Genomic DNA, 16489 nt, shown 5'->3' with positions numbered 1-16489 from the left:
AAGAGACTAACAGTTGTTTTACGATGAAAACAAGGATAATTATATAAGAGTGGAAGAGAGATATTCTTCATGTATAAGAAAATGACTTGGTGACAAGTTTATAAAGGACTTTCGTACTTCAAAATAGGTTAAATCTGTGTTGAACTGAATTAGATTTTGTAAGCTGTGACAGATTTACTGTATAAACACAGAGGCAACCCCACTACATACTACTTGAGGTCTTGGCCAGCGGTTGAAAGGATTTTAAACCTTGCACGCCTGTCACCCCCGCGGCCTTACATAACTGGGTTTGCAGGATGCTTTGAGTCGTGAGATAAGGAATATCTATGTAAATCAATAAAAAATAAATAAATAAGGTTAATAATAGAAGATAATTTATGTTTTTTACGCTTATGATACCTTAGAAAGATTAACAGAATCTAGTATTTTTTGGTATCTGTGGACTCCCTTTTAAATTTTTTAACTAAAATTTGAAAATTACTATTACTTGATTTTTTTTACATGGAATAATTATAGGTGGCCCTGACAATATTAACATATTAGATCCAGAGGTGTCAACAATTTTCTCACCAAAAGAAATTCTCTCCAAATTCTCACGTTTTTTATTCCCAACCCTCTGATTTGTTCAAATGATGTTGTAGTGAAAAACCATGCTTACCAATTAAAACGCATGTATTACATTGATATCTCTCTAGATTTTTGTTTCCTTTTCTCTCTAAAGAATATATAGAGTAAGAAATAAGCATGTTCTCATGCTATGTTGCGGGTCTATATTTTCCCTTTAAAAAAACAAATATTTAGCTGATATAAATGGTTCATATTTTTTTCATAGAAAAAAATGTCTAGGTGATACAAACACATTACAAATAAATAAATAAAATTAACGATTCAAGTTATTATACTGACTGAGATTAATAAGTTGGTTCTATTTGAATTAAATGGTAAGAGAAAATTTAGACAATAATATTAATCGGAATTTTTTTTTAAAAAAATATCATGATACCTTGAAAAGAAAAAACAAAAGGAGCACAAAATCAGATAAAAAAACCGCGTCTGGTCAACAAACACGGAAGAATATAACGGTGAAAAAAAATAACTACACAAAAACTCTAAAATAAAAAAATGATAATTAAAAGAATGAGGTTGAAAATCAAAATAAAAAATAAAATAGATTGAAAGGTGAGATTAAATAAACTATTTTTGTTCAACTAGAGGGTTTAATTAAAAAGAATGCTTGTTGTGCACACAACGACAAGCATGGTGAATTTTTTTCATTTTTTTCACAAACGGGTAGGTTATCCATTAGAATTAGACCATGTCAAATTTTTTTGTTTTTTTAACAATGAGTGAGTCACCTATGAGAATGAGACCATATTGAAAAATATTTGTATTTTCATAACAGGTAGGTCATCTATGAGAACGTGACCATGTTGAAAAATCTTTGTATTTTTTACAATTGGGTAGGTCGCCCATGAGAGTTAAACCTTTGTTGAAAATTTTTTGTATTTTTCACTTGGATAGGTCGTCCATGAGAATTCGACCAATCTGAAAAATATTTGAATGATTCTAAAGTCACCTAGATTAGGACAATGAATATGTTATTGCCATAAGATTTTGAGAAACCCAGCTTGAATAGCGGGATTAACCAAGAATGTTCCAAGAGGCAAGAAACTCCTTGAAGAAACTTTGAAAATAATAGCTAAGATGATACAACTTTTTTGTTATTTTTTGATTAAGGTAAATCGCTTAAATGATACGATCTTGCCCCGATCCAGGTAAATCTATAAATCGATTTTACCTTATTTTTTGACAAAGGGGTCCCTTTGTGAATCCTAGTCTTTCCAATAAAAAAGAATAGATGAGATGATATGATTCTTTTTTTATTTTCTAATTGAGGCATATCGCTGAAATGATATGATCTTGTTTTAATCCAGGTAAATCTGGGAAACAATATTACCTCATTTTCAAGAATATGGATCCTTTCAAGAAATCTTTATCATTTCTTTTTTATATGCTTACTATGCAAAATCTTTTCCAAAACTTTGTGTTGTAAACCCAATTTTGGATCACCAAACTTTTCTTAAATGTTATTTTTTTTTTCCATTTTTCTTCAAAAAAACAAAAGAAAATAAAAAAAAATAAACAAATTTCAAAATTTAAAAATATATTTTTCTCATGTCAACTTTTTTTTTTCCCCATGAAAAAACAAGTTAGTCGAATTAACAAAAAATCAAATCGTGAAGATTGAGGTAAAAAAAATGAGTTTCCAGGTGTTTTTAGTTAAAACTGAATCCATCATGTTGATATTAATAAAAAAATATTTTTTAAAATTTAAAATGAATTTTTTAATAATTAAAATTAATTTTTGCCAGTTGAAATGGGTTGATCTATACTCATTGAGTTTTTTTTTTACCAATGTTTGTATAATAATAAAAAAAATAATATAAATAATAATAATAATAACAATAATAATAATATTAATAAATAATAATAATGCAGAAGTTTTTCAACGGAGCAGGTAAAAAGTTTTTCTTCCGACGCCCTTTCTCTCCTGTCGTGTCTCTTGCTGTCATATAAGCCATTGCAAAGTCCTAAAAAAAGGAGGCGAGGAGAATGACATGCAAAAATGTTAAGGGATGAAATTACTGTACAATTTACTATTCATCCAGTTATTTCTTTTTCTTCAACATAGTAGGATATTTGATTTTTTTTTTAAAAAAAAAAACCCTCAAAATATACCAAAAAATATCCCAACTGTTAGATGTCATATTAATAAGGTGTGAATTCTTGATTTGATTTTATCTTACTACATTTAATTAAAACTCAAACACTTCTTCACCTTTAAAAAGAAATTACTAATTTAATTGATTGAAATTTAAGCTATACAATTTATTTTGAATTTTTATGAGTTTATTTTGATTTTATGATTTAATTGTAATTTTGGTGTGTTAACTTAAATTGACTTTGTTTGTTTTTTATGTTTTATTTTTAAATTAATATTATTTTTAAATTTCATCATTTACCATTGTATTGATTGAAAATTAAGTTTTATAATTTGTTATAATTATTTTTTATAGGAATTATCATAATCTTATAACCCAAATCATGAATTTAACATGTTAACTATAGTTGACCGGATCAATTCAATATATTATTTTAATATTTAAAAAATATTATCTTAAATGTTTTATAATCAAACTATATTTTTAATAATTATTTGAATTATTTTTAAACCTGTCAAGTTACAAGTTACCTCAATTATATTGAATTAACCCCACACATTTATTATTATTTTTTACTAAAAAATATGTTAGCGATGCAATCCGATACATAATGTTGGGCAGGCTAATGACCTAGTGTATAGTTATAACATAAATCAATGTGTATCCATAGATGCATGCATTCGTGAAATAATTTATTCATGACTTGCATAAACATTTCTCTGTATATATTAGTTTATAATAACTTAATTGATGCGGGATATATACAAATCATGCTATTTGTGGGTTATTCATTGTTATTGTAATATTTATTTAGTTATTAATATTTCTCAGAATTTATTGTATTTATTTAATTAGGGAATTGTTATTAAGAGATTGGTTCTCTAGGCTTTTTTTTTTTTTAAAAGGTATTTGTAATAGCTTTGTTACAAAGAGAGAAGACATGGGATAAATAAAAATTGAGATATTGAAAGTTTCCTTACATAGTTGTGTTTTTTTTATTTGACGGGTTTTTTTGAAAATTAACAGACCTCTTTATCCCATTTCCGCCACGTAATTGGTTGTTTCCGATGCACTGCCTACAAGCCTAGCCACCTGGTTCTCCATTTTAGAAAGGAGAAGAAAACACAAGAGAGAGAGTAACTTAATGGGATAAGGAAGCATTGATTGATTTTTGAGCAAAAGTAACGTCGAAAAGCAAATCCATTACGTATAGGTTGCCCGTTGCCATGCTATAGAAAACTGATTCCAAATGTAAAGTCATCAGAAAGGGTTAATCATACGATCTTAAAATGTCTGGTTTCGTGGTTGAAGAAGAAGAAGACTAGGATACTGTTTGTTTTTTTTTAAAAAAATATTTTTAAATTTAAATTATTTTTTTTTATTTTAAATTAATATTTTTTAGTATTTTTAGATCATTTTGATGCGCTGATATTAAAAATAATTTTTAAAAAATAAAAAAAATATATTATTTTAATACATTTTTAAATAAAAAACATTTTAAAAAATAACTGTAACTACACTCTCAAACAGGCTCATTAGCCATCATATTGGACCAACTCATTTCAGAAAAAATAAAATGTTTTCTTAGAATCTAACCCATTCAATTGTATTTGGATTTTATTTTAGCAAAGTAATTACCAAAAATTTAATAAAAAAAATATTTTAAAAAATAACTATAACCACACTCTCAAATAGGCTCATTAGCCATCATATTGGACCAACTCATTTCAGAAAAAATAAAATGTTCTCTTAGAATCTAAGTCATTCAATTGTATTTGGATTTTATTTTAGCAAAGTAATTACCAAAAATTTAACAAATATAAACAGAATCATCGAAATAATTTTTTTTTATTGCTATATACCGAGAAAATTATAATATAAAAAAAAGAATTACAATGAAAAAAAAATACATTATAATATATGTATGTATGTATACTGTAAGTTTGTTGATGACCTTCCGTTAATGATTTTTTCCTCATGCATGCTATAGAAAGGGACAATACTATAACAAAATTAATTGATTTTTAAAATGCATATCATTTTCCTAATTTTTATGCTAATATCATGTTATTGAGTTTCACTCCTCCTAGCTTTTTTTTTATAAATTTTTTATAAAAATAAATAATTAATTATGTATAATCATGTGTGTGTGAGAAAGAGTCAAGATTTATTGCTTATTGTATACTAATCAATTAATTAATACGTACAATATTTTGCTGTTTTTTCCTTTTATGTTTCTTTTTATTTCTTTTTATCTATTTTATAATGCATTTATTTTATTTTCTTGTATATGATCTTTCAATTTTTTTAGTGATTATCTTCTAAATAGCTTCTTTTTTATTAATACACTCTATTATTATTAAAAACAATTAATAAGCACACAAACTTTTAATGTATTTCAATTCGTTTTTTGCTATATCATAACAAGTTTCTTTTATATGTGTTTGTGTCTAGATCAGACTTTTATTAATAGGAAAGTGAAATTATAAAACAAATTAAAGAAAAATCACAGAAGAAAAGTACAGCAACAAGCCAAAGAGGATATAGCTAAAGATGTGGAAAATAATTTGCTTAATTGATTTGTTCAGCGTTATTGTTTGCTTTTAAAATACATCTTGAGCTCTACAGATATACATGATCAGCTAAGGATAAGTGATAAATTACAAATTTGAATTGCAGCTAAGGATAAAGGATAGGAAGCTGAGTTTGAATTTGTTGCTGCCGGATAGCAAGCTGAACCAGTCAACCTGTTTTGAGTTGAGTTTGGATATCCTTTACACGCCCCCGCAAGATGGTGCTCCCATCGAAGATACCAATCTTGGATAGTAGAAAGGATAGACGCTGGCGAGATAACAACTTTGTGAGGGCATCTGCCAGCTGATCAGCTGTAGAAACATGGGAGACACGTAAGGAGCCGTGGGCGACTTTGTCACGTACAAAGTGAAAATCAATGGCAATATGTTTGATGCGGGAGTGAAACATGAAACACTGGATTTGCACAAACATAATTGGCACCAATATTGTCGCAATAGATGACTGGCGTGCTTGGCAGAGAGATTTTGAGTTCTGTTAGAAGAGATTGAACCCATGCAAGCTCTGCAGCAGTGGTGGCAATGGCCCGATACTCAGCTTCTGTGGAGGATCAGGCTACTGACCTTTGTTTTCTGGAACTCCAAGAGATAGGATTCCCACCAAGGAAAATGACATATGCAGATGTTGAGGTTCGATCATCTAGATCGCCAGCCCAATCAGCGTCTGAAAACGCATGCAATGAAGGATTATGATGTCGGCGGAGATGTAAACCATGGAAAATGGTGCCTTTAAGATAGCGCAACAATCTTTTAGTGGCATTTTAGTGTGATTGTGTAAGGCAATGCATGAACTGTGAGAGCTTGTTAACGGCGAAGGAAATGTCTGGGCGAGTAAGGTTAAGATATTGCAGTGCCTCGATGACACTTTTGTATTCTGTTGAGTTTGCAGGGAGTGAACCATCTTTTAGAATTAGTGAGCTAGTGGTTGCTTGAGGCGTGCTAACTGTTTTAGCACCGTCCATGCATGTGCGAAGCAAGAGGTCACGAATGTATTTGTGTTGGGAGAGAAACAGACCCGAGGTGGTAGGCAGGACTTCTATACCAAGGAAATAATGCAGAGAACCGAGATCCTTAACTGAGAATTTGGCTGATATAGCTGTGATGAATTGATTGATGGAAGAAGTATGACTTCCAGTTACTACTAAGTCATCAACATATACCAGAAAATATATTAGCTGTGCATTGTAATTGTAAATAAACAGTGAAGGGTCAAAAGCTGCATTTGTAAAGCCATAAGAGAGTAGAAAAGAGCGAAGCTCATGATACCAAGCCCGTGGGGCTTGCCGGAGACCATAAAGAGCTTTATGAAGCTGACATACATATGTGGGATGCTGAGAATCAGTAAACCCTGGGGGCTGTGACATATACACTGCTTCAGACAGTGTTCCATGGAGAAACGCATTGTTGATGTCCAGTTGATGCAGCGACCAGCCATTGGTAACAGCAAGGCTGAGAACAATTCTGATAGTTATGGGCTTGATGACAAAGCTGAAGGTCTCCGTATAATCAATACCTGGCCACTGATGAAAACCCTTTGCAACTAAACGTGCTTTATAACGATTGACTGTGCCATCTGAGTTGTGCTTTATCCTGAAGACCCACTTACAGCCAACCAAGTTTGTAGAAGAAGAGGGAGGTACAAGAGTCCACGTTCCATTGCGTAGTAATGCATCGAATTCATCTGACATAGCAGTTCTCCATCGTGGGTTTCGAAGAGCTTGTGAAACAAAGGATGGTTCTTCTGTTTCAGGGAGGGCATGTTTAGTGGTAGCATTGAGTTGGCGATTTGGTCTGACAATGCCATTTTGTGATCTTGTAATCATGCTGTGTGTTCGGTTGAGATGTGAAGAGATGATACTGAGAGGATTAGATGTATTTGGAGGTTGTGGAGATGAGATGTTGTGAGGAGCAGCAACAAGGGCAGGAACTTCAGTGCCCGAAGAAGATGATTGTGATGGAGACCTTGGAGCTGTGCATGAATCTGTTGGGAGCAGTCGTGATGGTTGGTGTTGCCTAGAGTTGGTGATTAATTGGACAGTAATGGGAGATAAGTCTTCGTGTGGCCATGGGGAGTTGGAATTGGTAGAAGAGATTGGGGTTGATGAAAAGGATAGGAAGATGGTTTCATCAAAGACGACATGCCGTTATAGAAAGACACGATTTGTTGTGGGATCAAAACATTTATATGCACTTTGGGTGAGGGAATAGCCTACAAAAATGCATGGACGGGAACTAGTTTCAAGCTTGTGATTGTTGTACGGACGTAACCAAGGAAAGCATAGACAACAAAAAATGCGAAGTTTTGAGTAGTTTGGAACGCAACCAAAAAGAGCGTGAAATGGAGAGCGATTATCTAGAATAGGGGTGATGAGGTGGTTTATGAGGTAGGTGGCTATTTGGAATGCATGAGACCAAAATTTAAGGGGAAGACCAGATTGATGTAGAAGAGTTAGACCGGTTTCAACGATATGGCGATGATGACGTTCGGCAATGCCATTATGTTGAGGTGTATGAGGTGGGGTCATAAGATGAGAAATGCCAAAGTTTGCGAAAAAAAATTTAAGTTTTTGAAACTCACCCCCACCATCAGAGTAAAGGGAAATTAGTTTGGTTTTGAAGTAATTTTCCACAAGATTTTTTAAGGTTGGAAAAATTTTGATGACATCCGATTTGTATTTCATTGGATAAAGCCAATGTATTTAGTAAAATGATCCACAAAAATTACAAAATATTTGTTTTGATCAATAGATTCAACAGAGGCAGGACCCCATACATCAGTGTAAATGATTTCAAGAGGGCAATGACTTTTAAGAGATGACACTGAAAATGGAAGCTTATGACTTTTATTGCATTGGCAAGAGGAACATAATAATGAACATATTGTTGTTTTGGACGAAACAGGTAATGAAAATTTCTTAAGTAGGGAATTCAGGGTGCGAGAAGAAGGATGACCGAGTCTTTTATGCCACTCAGGGATAGAAGTTTTAACACCAACCATAGCAGATGGTAGCACATGCACAACTTGAGGCCATTCATAAATATCATTCTTATTCGGGCCTTGAAGAAGAGGCCGCCCCGTGTGGAGATCCTTCACAGAAAAATGAGAGGGAAAAAATTAAATGGAAGTTAAATGTTGTTTACAGAATTGAGAAACAGATGTTAAATTTTTTTGAATCGAAGGAACACACAAGACATTAGAGAGAGTAAAAGGAGAAAGGGTTGTGGAGCCAGAATGAGAGATACGCAAACCTGTACCATCACCAATGAGAATGGAATCAGGACCATCATATGCTGAGTGAAGGGAAAGATTGTGAAGATCGGAGGTGACATGATTTGTGGCAGCCGAATCTAGGAGCCAAGGTTGTTTAAGATCTTTGGTGGAGGTGGCACAGTGAGCAACTGGTGATAAACCAAGAAGTATTTTGGTTCGGGGACATTGCTTTGCACTATGACCTTGTTGGTCACAAAATTGACAAATACCGTTATAGCCACGCCGTTGATATGTGTTACGATTGAAGTGCCATGAAGAAGGCTGCTGAGAAGAATAGACTGAACGAGAAGATGTCCATGCAGGTTGTGAAGTATAATGATTTGATGAAACAGGTTTGCGATTGGCTAACTAGGGAGATTGATGTCCATGATGCGTGTTATACCGCTGAGTTGTATTTGCAGATAAAACTGATGGGTTGGAACATGAATCCTCTCTTTTAAGATAAGCTTCATAATCAATTAATTTATCATGAAGTTCTTTATAGGAAATGGGGTGATCCCGAGCACGAATACCGACTGTAAGTGCTTTAAAACCATGACCAACTCTATTAAGAACGGCTATAGTGATATCATCATTAGAAACAGGAGTATCAATGAGGGCCAATTCATCAGCAATGGTTTTAATAGAACAAAGATAGTCAGTGAGCGAGCTGGAATCTCGTGGTTGAACAAGACGTTCCTTGAGGCTCATGACACGAGATCGAGAGCGGCTGGCATAGAGACGAGTGAGCTTGTCCCATGCCTCTTTTGAGGTTGTAGCAGAAGCAATAAGAGGGGCTATTGAGTCAGAGACAAAGATACGAACTGCATGGAGTAATAGTTGATCTTGGCATATCCATGGGGAGAAATGGACAGAAGTGCAATCAGGGCAGGAAAGAGTTCCATTAATGAAATTCTGTAGATCATAGCCAATGAGAAGAGAATTAAATTGAGCACGCCATGACGGGTAGTTTAGATGAGTGAGCTTGAGTGGAAGTTGGCCACTGGTGAGAGCAACAAGAGGAATGGGGGGAATCAGTAGAGGAGGTGGTAATAGTAGGGGTTGCTGGAGTGGAGGTGGTAGAATCAGCCATTACGAAGAGAAGGAGAAGAAAAAAAAATAGTAATCTCGTTAGAGCAAGAGCTCTGATACCATAAAGATGTGGAAAATAATTTGCTTAATTGATTTGTTTAGTGTTATTGTTTGCTTTTAAAATACATCTTGAGCTCTACAGATATACATGATCAGCTAAGGATAAGTGATAAATTACAAATTTCAATTGCAGCTAAGGATAAAGGATAGGAAGCTGAGTTTGAATTTGTTGCTGCCAGATTGCAAGCTGAATAGTCAACCTGTTTTGAGCTGAGTTTGGATATCCTTTACAATAGCTACAGTATGTTGATGAATTTATCCATCTAATTATTAACTAAATGCGTTATAATATATATTTTACCAAGAAAAATAAAAAGTAGAAATCGGTTCTTTAGAAATTAAAAAAAAAAATAGTACGAAAAATCAAAGGAAAAAAAAAAACACAACACAAAAGAACATTTTATCTCTTTCAAAAGCTATATTGAATCTAACAAACATAAACTTAAAATCCATTTCAAAAAATTTTGAATTTTGAATTTTAAATTAGAGAAAACCACTCTCTAAAATTATTCTCTAAAAAACACAACAAATTATGCACAAAAAATGTAAAAAAAAAAAAATTCCAGCCAAAAGTTATTCATTAAGTTAGCCAAAATTTTCTTCTTATTAGCAAAGATAAAATTCACAATTTTAAAGTCGGGATACATAACCAAAATCTCAATTATTTTTCTCAATATCGCATCTCACTAACGTTGTTCGCCAAATACTTTTAACAATCTAGAAAATTTTCGTTCAATGTAAATTGTGCAACTTCATGTATGTTTTTTTTTTGTTTTTTGAAGTACAAAAAATTTATTATGAGCTTTTGTAGCCATTAAAAACATTACTTAATAGAAATAGAAAGAATAAAGATAGAGTGTTAAATTCCTTACCAACAAAACATGAACCACACAAACTAAAAAACTTCCTTATTAACTCATAAAAACCAAAGCATCATTAAACATACAATCACGTAATAAAATCTATAACCATGCAACTAAATTAACTTTTCTATGAAGTTTTGCTTGATCAAATGATCTGTTACATAATTCTTTTCTCTGTGAACACGTGAAATTCATAGAAAAAAAATGTACTACATACATTTAAATGTTATTAAATTCACCTTGTAAGTGTCATGGTCGTATAATATCATTGTCCTTAGTCCAAGTAATGACATTTTAAGAATCAATCTCCATAATCTAGTCTCTAGAGGAATTATAACAATAATCAATACTCAATTGAAGAGCTTTTCTAATTACCAAAACCTTAGCTTTATTTGAGTTCTTAATACTTGTAGAATATGATCTCTTAATACACCACCAATTCTTGAAGGCTTTGGTTTTTTTGTAGAAGCATCTACATTCCACTTTAATAAACTCATTAGAAGAGGCATCCATGATAATTAAATTTGCATTCTTGTCTTATTAGTCCATAAAAGAATACCATTTGATGGACGTAGCAAATCTATCATAGTATAACAGAAACTCTCATTACTGTATTTTACCCATATTGCAACTCTATGGAAAATGGGGTAATAGCTATTATCCCAATCTAGTATTACCTTATTGAAGATCATATTATTATGTGCATTCCAAATGGACTAAACTATACCATAGAAGAATAACAACCACACTTGTCTTTACATAGATTCTAGGACCATTCCACGCCACTATAAGAAAAAAAAAACATATAAAGCTTTTGGATCAATTGTTATCCTAACCATGCCACCACTTGTGACCATAATTTATATACCAACTCACAATAAAGTAAAACCTATTTTGGAGTTTCAATCCCTTGTTTACAAAAAAAAATAAGAAGCAACTTAAATCATTTACTTGTGGCAAACTTCTTCTTTGAAGATAATCTTTTATAAGTAGATAGTAAACCATAAATTAAACTCTAACTTTAAAGGAAAACAAAATGACCATACATCTGACTAAAATGGTTTATCTCATAATAGAACAACTATTGAAAAGATGAAAAACTTTTCATTGAAAAAATACCCTTTTGATTCGGCCTCCAAATATTCATATTCCCAATATTTTGACATAAAAAAAATCTCAAATAGTTGTTATAATAATTCCCTTACTTTTACCTTTTCCAATGCCCAAAGTCTCGTCCACCATGATAAGGTCCATTCTCAATTAATGCCATCCTTGTTCCTATATCTGAAACTATAGCATTCAAATTTTCACACATAACATATATAAAGATTATGATAATTGATTTTAAAAGAAGAATCTCCTAACCATTTCAAAGTATAAAAAGGAGTTTAAATCTCATTTCCATCAACCATTGAAATTGTATTTTTCAAGTCAATAGATCAATCATCCACACCATTAATAGTATTACAAATACCACTCAATCAATATCAAGTTGATATTTTACATTCAAAAACATCCTCCAAGCTATTAAAACATTTTTCTTGTACCACCATAACCATTTGAATAACATTGCCTTTTTTTTTTTTCCAATAATAGATCTCAATTCCAAACCCTCTCTATCTTTTAGCCTAGATAAGAATTTCCAAGCCACAATATAATTTTTCGAGTATTCATATATCCATTCTAAAAGAATTGTGTTTGCATTGAGACAATTTTCTTCACTTCACCAAATGGAATTTTGAATAAGGACATATAATAGAGAGAAAGGTTAGACAATAATGACTTTGATAAACAAAGTCTTGCACCTATTGATAGAATCATCTCTTTTCAAGTCCTAAGACAAGACTTGATCTTTACTGGAAAAGGTTTCTGAGTGGAGCATAGTCTTGGATTCTCTCTTATAAAAAAAAAGCCTAAGTATTTATAAGGTAAACAACATGATTTACATCTTAAAGCATCAACAACACCTTTAATTAATTCCAAATCAACATTGACACACAATTAAAGTACTTTTATGAATGTTAACTTTCAAACCTGAGTATAACCAAAACCAATTAAGAATGATCTTAACATTCTTAAGAACTTATTAGATAGGAAGCCATTTGTTAATACATAAATATGAGCCCTCAAAATATACTCCCATATAAAAAAAATCCATCTACCACCAAAACCTATAAGTTTCACCAAAACCTATAAAACTTTGGACTTCAAAAATAAAATCCCAAGTCACTGAGTCAAAAGCCTTTTGGAAATCCACTTTAAGGAGGAAGATTGAATATGTTGTCTCGCATACTATATCCATAATTTATTAGCTAAAAGAGAAAAATCAAGAATATGCCTCCCTAAGATGAAAGTAGATTGAGAGTCTCTAATCACTTCATCAATAACTCTTCTAAGTCTTAAGAACATGATCTTGTATGCCCCATTCATAAGAATAATAGGCCTAAACTCTATGAACTTATTAGCACCTTTAATCCTTAGGATTATGGTAATATATCCATAAATAATCCTTTTTGACATCTAATTGGTGTTGAAAAATTATGAAATCAATAAAAAACATCTCTATAATAAATGGCAAGCTTTATATATATATATATATATATATATTAAAATCATCAAGCCCTAGAGCCTTAGACCTTTCACAGCTCTATATTGCCTTATTAACCTTCTTTAATATGATATCTCTCTCTCTTTAATTAGACTGAAGAATCATTGCATGAGACTTAAAGCTTGTACCTCCTATATACGACTATCAACAAGACCACTACTAAACAAGTTAGAGAAGAAACTTGTAATCTAAAATTTGATCTCTTTAAGGATAGAAAATACAATCCCATCAATAGCTATTATATTAATAAAAATTTCTTTTATTGGGCAAAGAAGTTGAAAGCTGAAAGAATTTAGTATTTCTATCACCCAACTTGCACTAATTGTTAGTTACCTCTTACCTAAAAAAAGATTCATGATGCCTATTTAATTGCCAAACCTTAGGGTTCAATAAACTCAACAAATTTAGCATATGTTAGATTCCTACTCTCAATCTTATTCACAATTGCTTTAATTCTAGATTCTTCTATTTTAATCTTATTCTCCTAGATCTCGTAAGTGATAAGATTCCATTTCATGCAATTTTCTTCTTAACTTACTAAGCTTCTTAATTAGACAAAAGTGATTTATATCATAACAAAGAGATGCCCACATCGATTTCAAATTAGAATAGAAGGATTTATCCATCAACTAATAATCCAAAAACAAAAAGGCTTCTTACCCCAATCTTTGCATTCTTTGCCATAAATAATGGGATGGTGGTCGAAGAGGCTTCTATCCAATATGAAAAGCTTGTGTTGAGGGAAAGGCAACATAGCATATAGAATTGCAAAACACTTATCAATACGACTCATAAAAGAACCTTTAAACCAAGTATAACCATGACTTTGCAATTGAAGCTTGAGAAGATCACAGTGGTTAAAAAGTTATGAAAGCCTTTTGCACCAACATGATTTAAAAATACACTATTCATTATGAGTAAACTTGTTTTCTTAATTAGTAAGCTATGTGAAATTTTGTTTATAATAATAATTATAAATAAAAAGAAGCTAGAACATTGAAAGTAAACATTGAAATCATAAGAAGCTAGAACTCTAAGATTTGGAAGCCCTTGAGGGAAAAGACAAGAACTAAAAAAAGGGTGTCATCAAAACCCTAGTTTCAACTCTAAGTCCAAATCCTCACTTCTACTCAATTTAAGTTCAGGATCAATAGGCTCAAACATTAATTAAAACATTAACATTAGGATTGGTTGTGTTCCAGAAAATCTCCCCATTCTGATTCTTCTTTAACATATTCTTTGTGAGCTCTTACCTCTGAGACTCCTCGTTGTCTCGTCTCTTATAAGAATGATAGTGATGTGAAGATCCATTTTTTACCTTGCGCTTGACACTACGATCACAATTTCCTGGCATTGGTAAGGACATATCTTGTTGTTCAATAAGCTCAAGTTTAATTCCTTAAGCTTGATCTTTTTCGAACTTAGATCTAGCCAAAGTTGCAGCCACAAATTAGACCTCATCTGGAGGAAGATGGTTTAGGAATGTGCCTAAAATATTTGGTGTTGTTGGCTAAAAATATCTCTCCACTAGGTGGGCATTTTAGGCCTTGACCAGTGCCAGTTACTCTGAAACATATTACGCAAATAAACCTGCCATGAGTATCAGAAAAAAGTTGTTATTGTATCTTGACTCTCCATCCATTATGATTGGTTTAAAGCCAAGAAGAAAGGAGAAAAATAAAAGAAGAAAGACTTCTTAGAAAGAACACAAACAATATGTTAGATGATGAAAACAAGGAAAATGCTCAAAGAGAGATGATGGTTTTAAAGAATATTGGCTAGCAAGTGCAATATAGAATATAACAAGTGGGATTGATTTGCAATATAATTAATTAAGAAACTAATTAATTAATTAATTAATTAATAGCGTATTTGATATCATTTTTTTTTAGTTTTCTATTTAAAAAAATAAGGCATGAAACATATAATTTAGACTCAATTTAATAAATAAAATAATATATTATTAATTACAAATACAAAAATATTAACATTAAATGGTGATGAAATTCTAGCATAATAGTAACATGTCTGGTGGTGGTGATGTTAAGAAATAAAATAATATATTATTAATGATTGACATGAAAATAAAATTAATAATAAAGATTATATTAATTTCAAATTTATGGTAATTGTTATTTTATTAATGAATAATAGTGATTGTAGTGAATGATAATAATATAATAATGGTGACTACAATATAATTATAAAATGTTTGAGAAATTTACAAAAATAATGGTGATAATGTTTATGAAACTAATGTTAGTGGTGATAATATTAAAAATAATAATGGTAATGGAGAAATAATAATAACAATAATTTATAGTTATGATAACCATAACAATGATGATGATTATTATAATAATAGTAATGAAAATAATACAGGAGGTGTAGGTGTCATGATGGATATGTAATGGTATAGTGGTAATAATTAATGTTAATAATGTGGTATCCTATAATAAAACAACTAAAAATAGAAAACAAAAAATAGAAAACCAGTTTTCAAAATTTCATTTTAAATTTCAGAATTGTTAAAATAAATAAATAAATGTTTTCTGGTGATTTTTGTTTTTCAAAAACAAGAAAAATAAGATAAAACAATGCTAACACAAATGTGCTCTTAAAAAAAAAAAAAAAAAAACTAGATTCATTTCTTCTTTTTTCATGACAATTAGTTATTAACATACTACAATAAGAAAACATTACATAAAACATGATTAAAATATAAAAGGATACATCACATTAGTTGCATGTTTATTATTTTTGTTTGATATTATTTTTAGAGTCTTAAATTTAAGTCCAGCTCCTCATTGAAGGTGACTTCAGTCGTCTCTTGTCTCTTGAGAAAGGCTCCAATACTTGCATCTGCCACAACTGCATTTGATGACTCCCTCATCCAGGCAACCGACTGATCAAAGTCTGTAATCGAATTCGTAACCAGCTCCCATGGATTCAAATTCTTATTGATAGTAGGATAAGCTGGATGATGATTGATGTCATTTGCATGGGGAACCCCGTGAGGGATTTCATATCCGTTGTTAAAATCTTCATGATGAACCCTATGTGAGATCTGATGGTATGCATCTTTGTCACCAAGAGAAGGATCAAACCCAGAACCGGGCATGAAGCCGGGCTGTCCATTTCTAGAATGGAAAGAAAGTAATGTTTCTGGGTTCATTATAAGACCATTGCCTTGGTTTGACATAGGAATCTGGATCAGAAAAGGCATCATATCTTCACCATTTGGAGTCACAGCATGGAGAGGATGAGGAGATGGAAAAGCTGGAGTGGTGTAGTTCATCTCC

This window comes from Populus alba, chromosome 6 (assembly GCF_005239225.2).
Source record: "Populus alba chromosome 6, ASM523922v2, whole genome shotgun sequence".
In the NCBI taxonomy this organism is placed as follows: Eukaryota; Viridiplantae; Streptophyta; class Magnoliopsida; order Malpighiales; family Salicaceae; genus Populus; species Populus alba.
The sequence above is the reverse complement of the archived record's forward strand: the minus strand, read 5'-3'. Positions refer to the sequence as shown.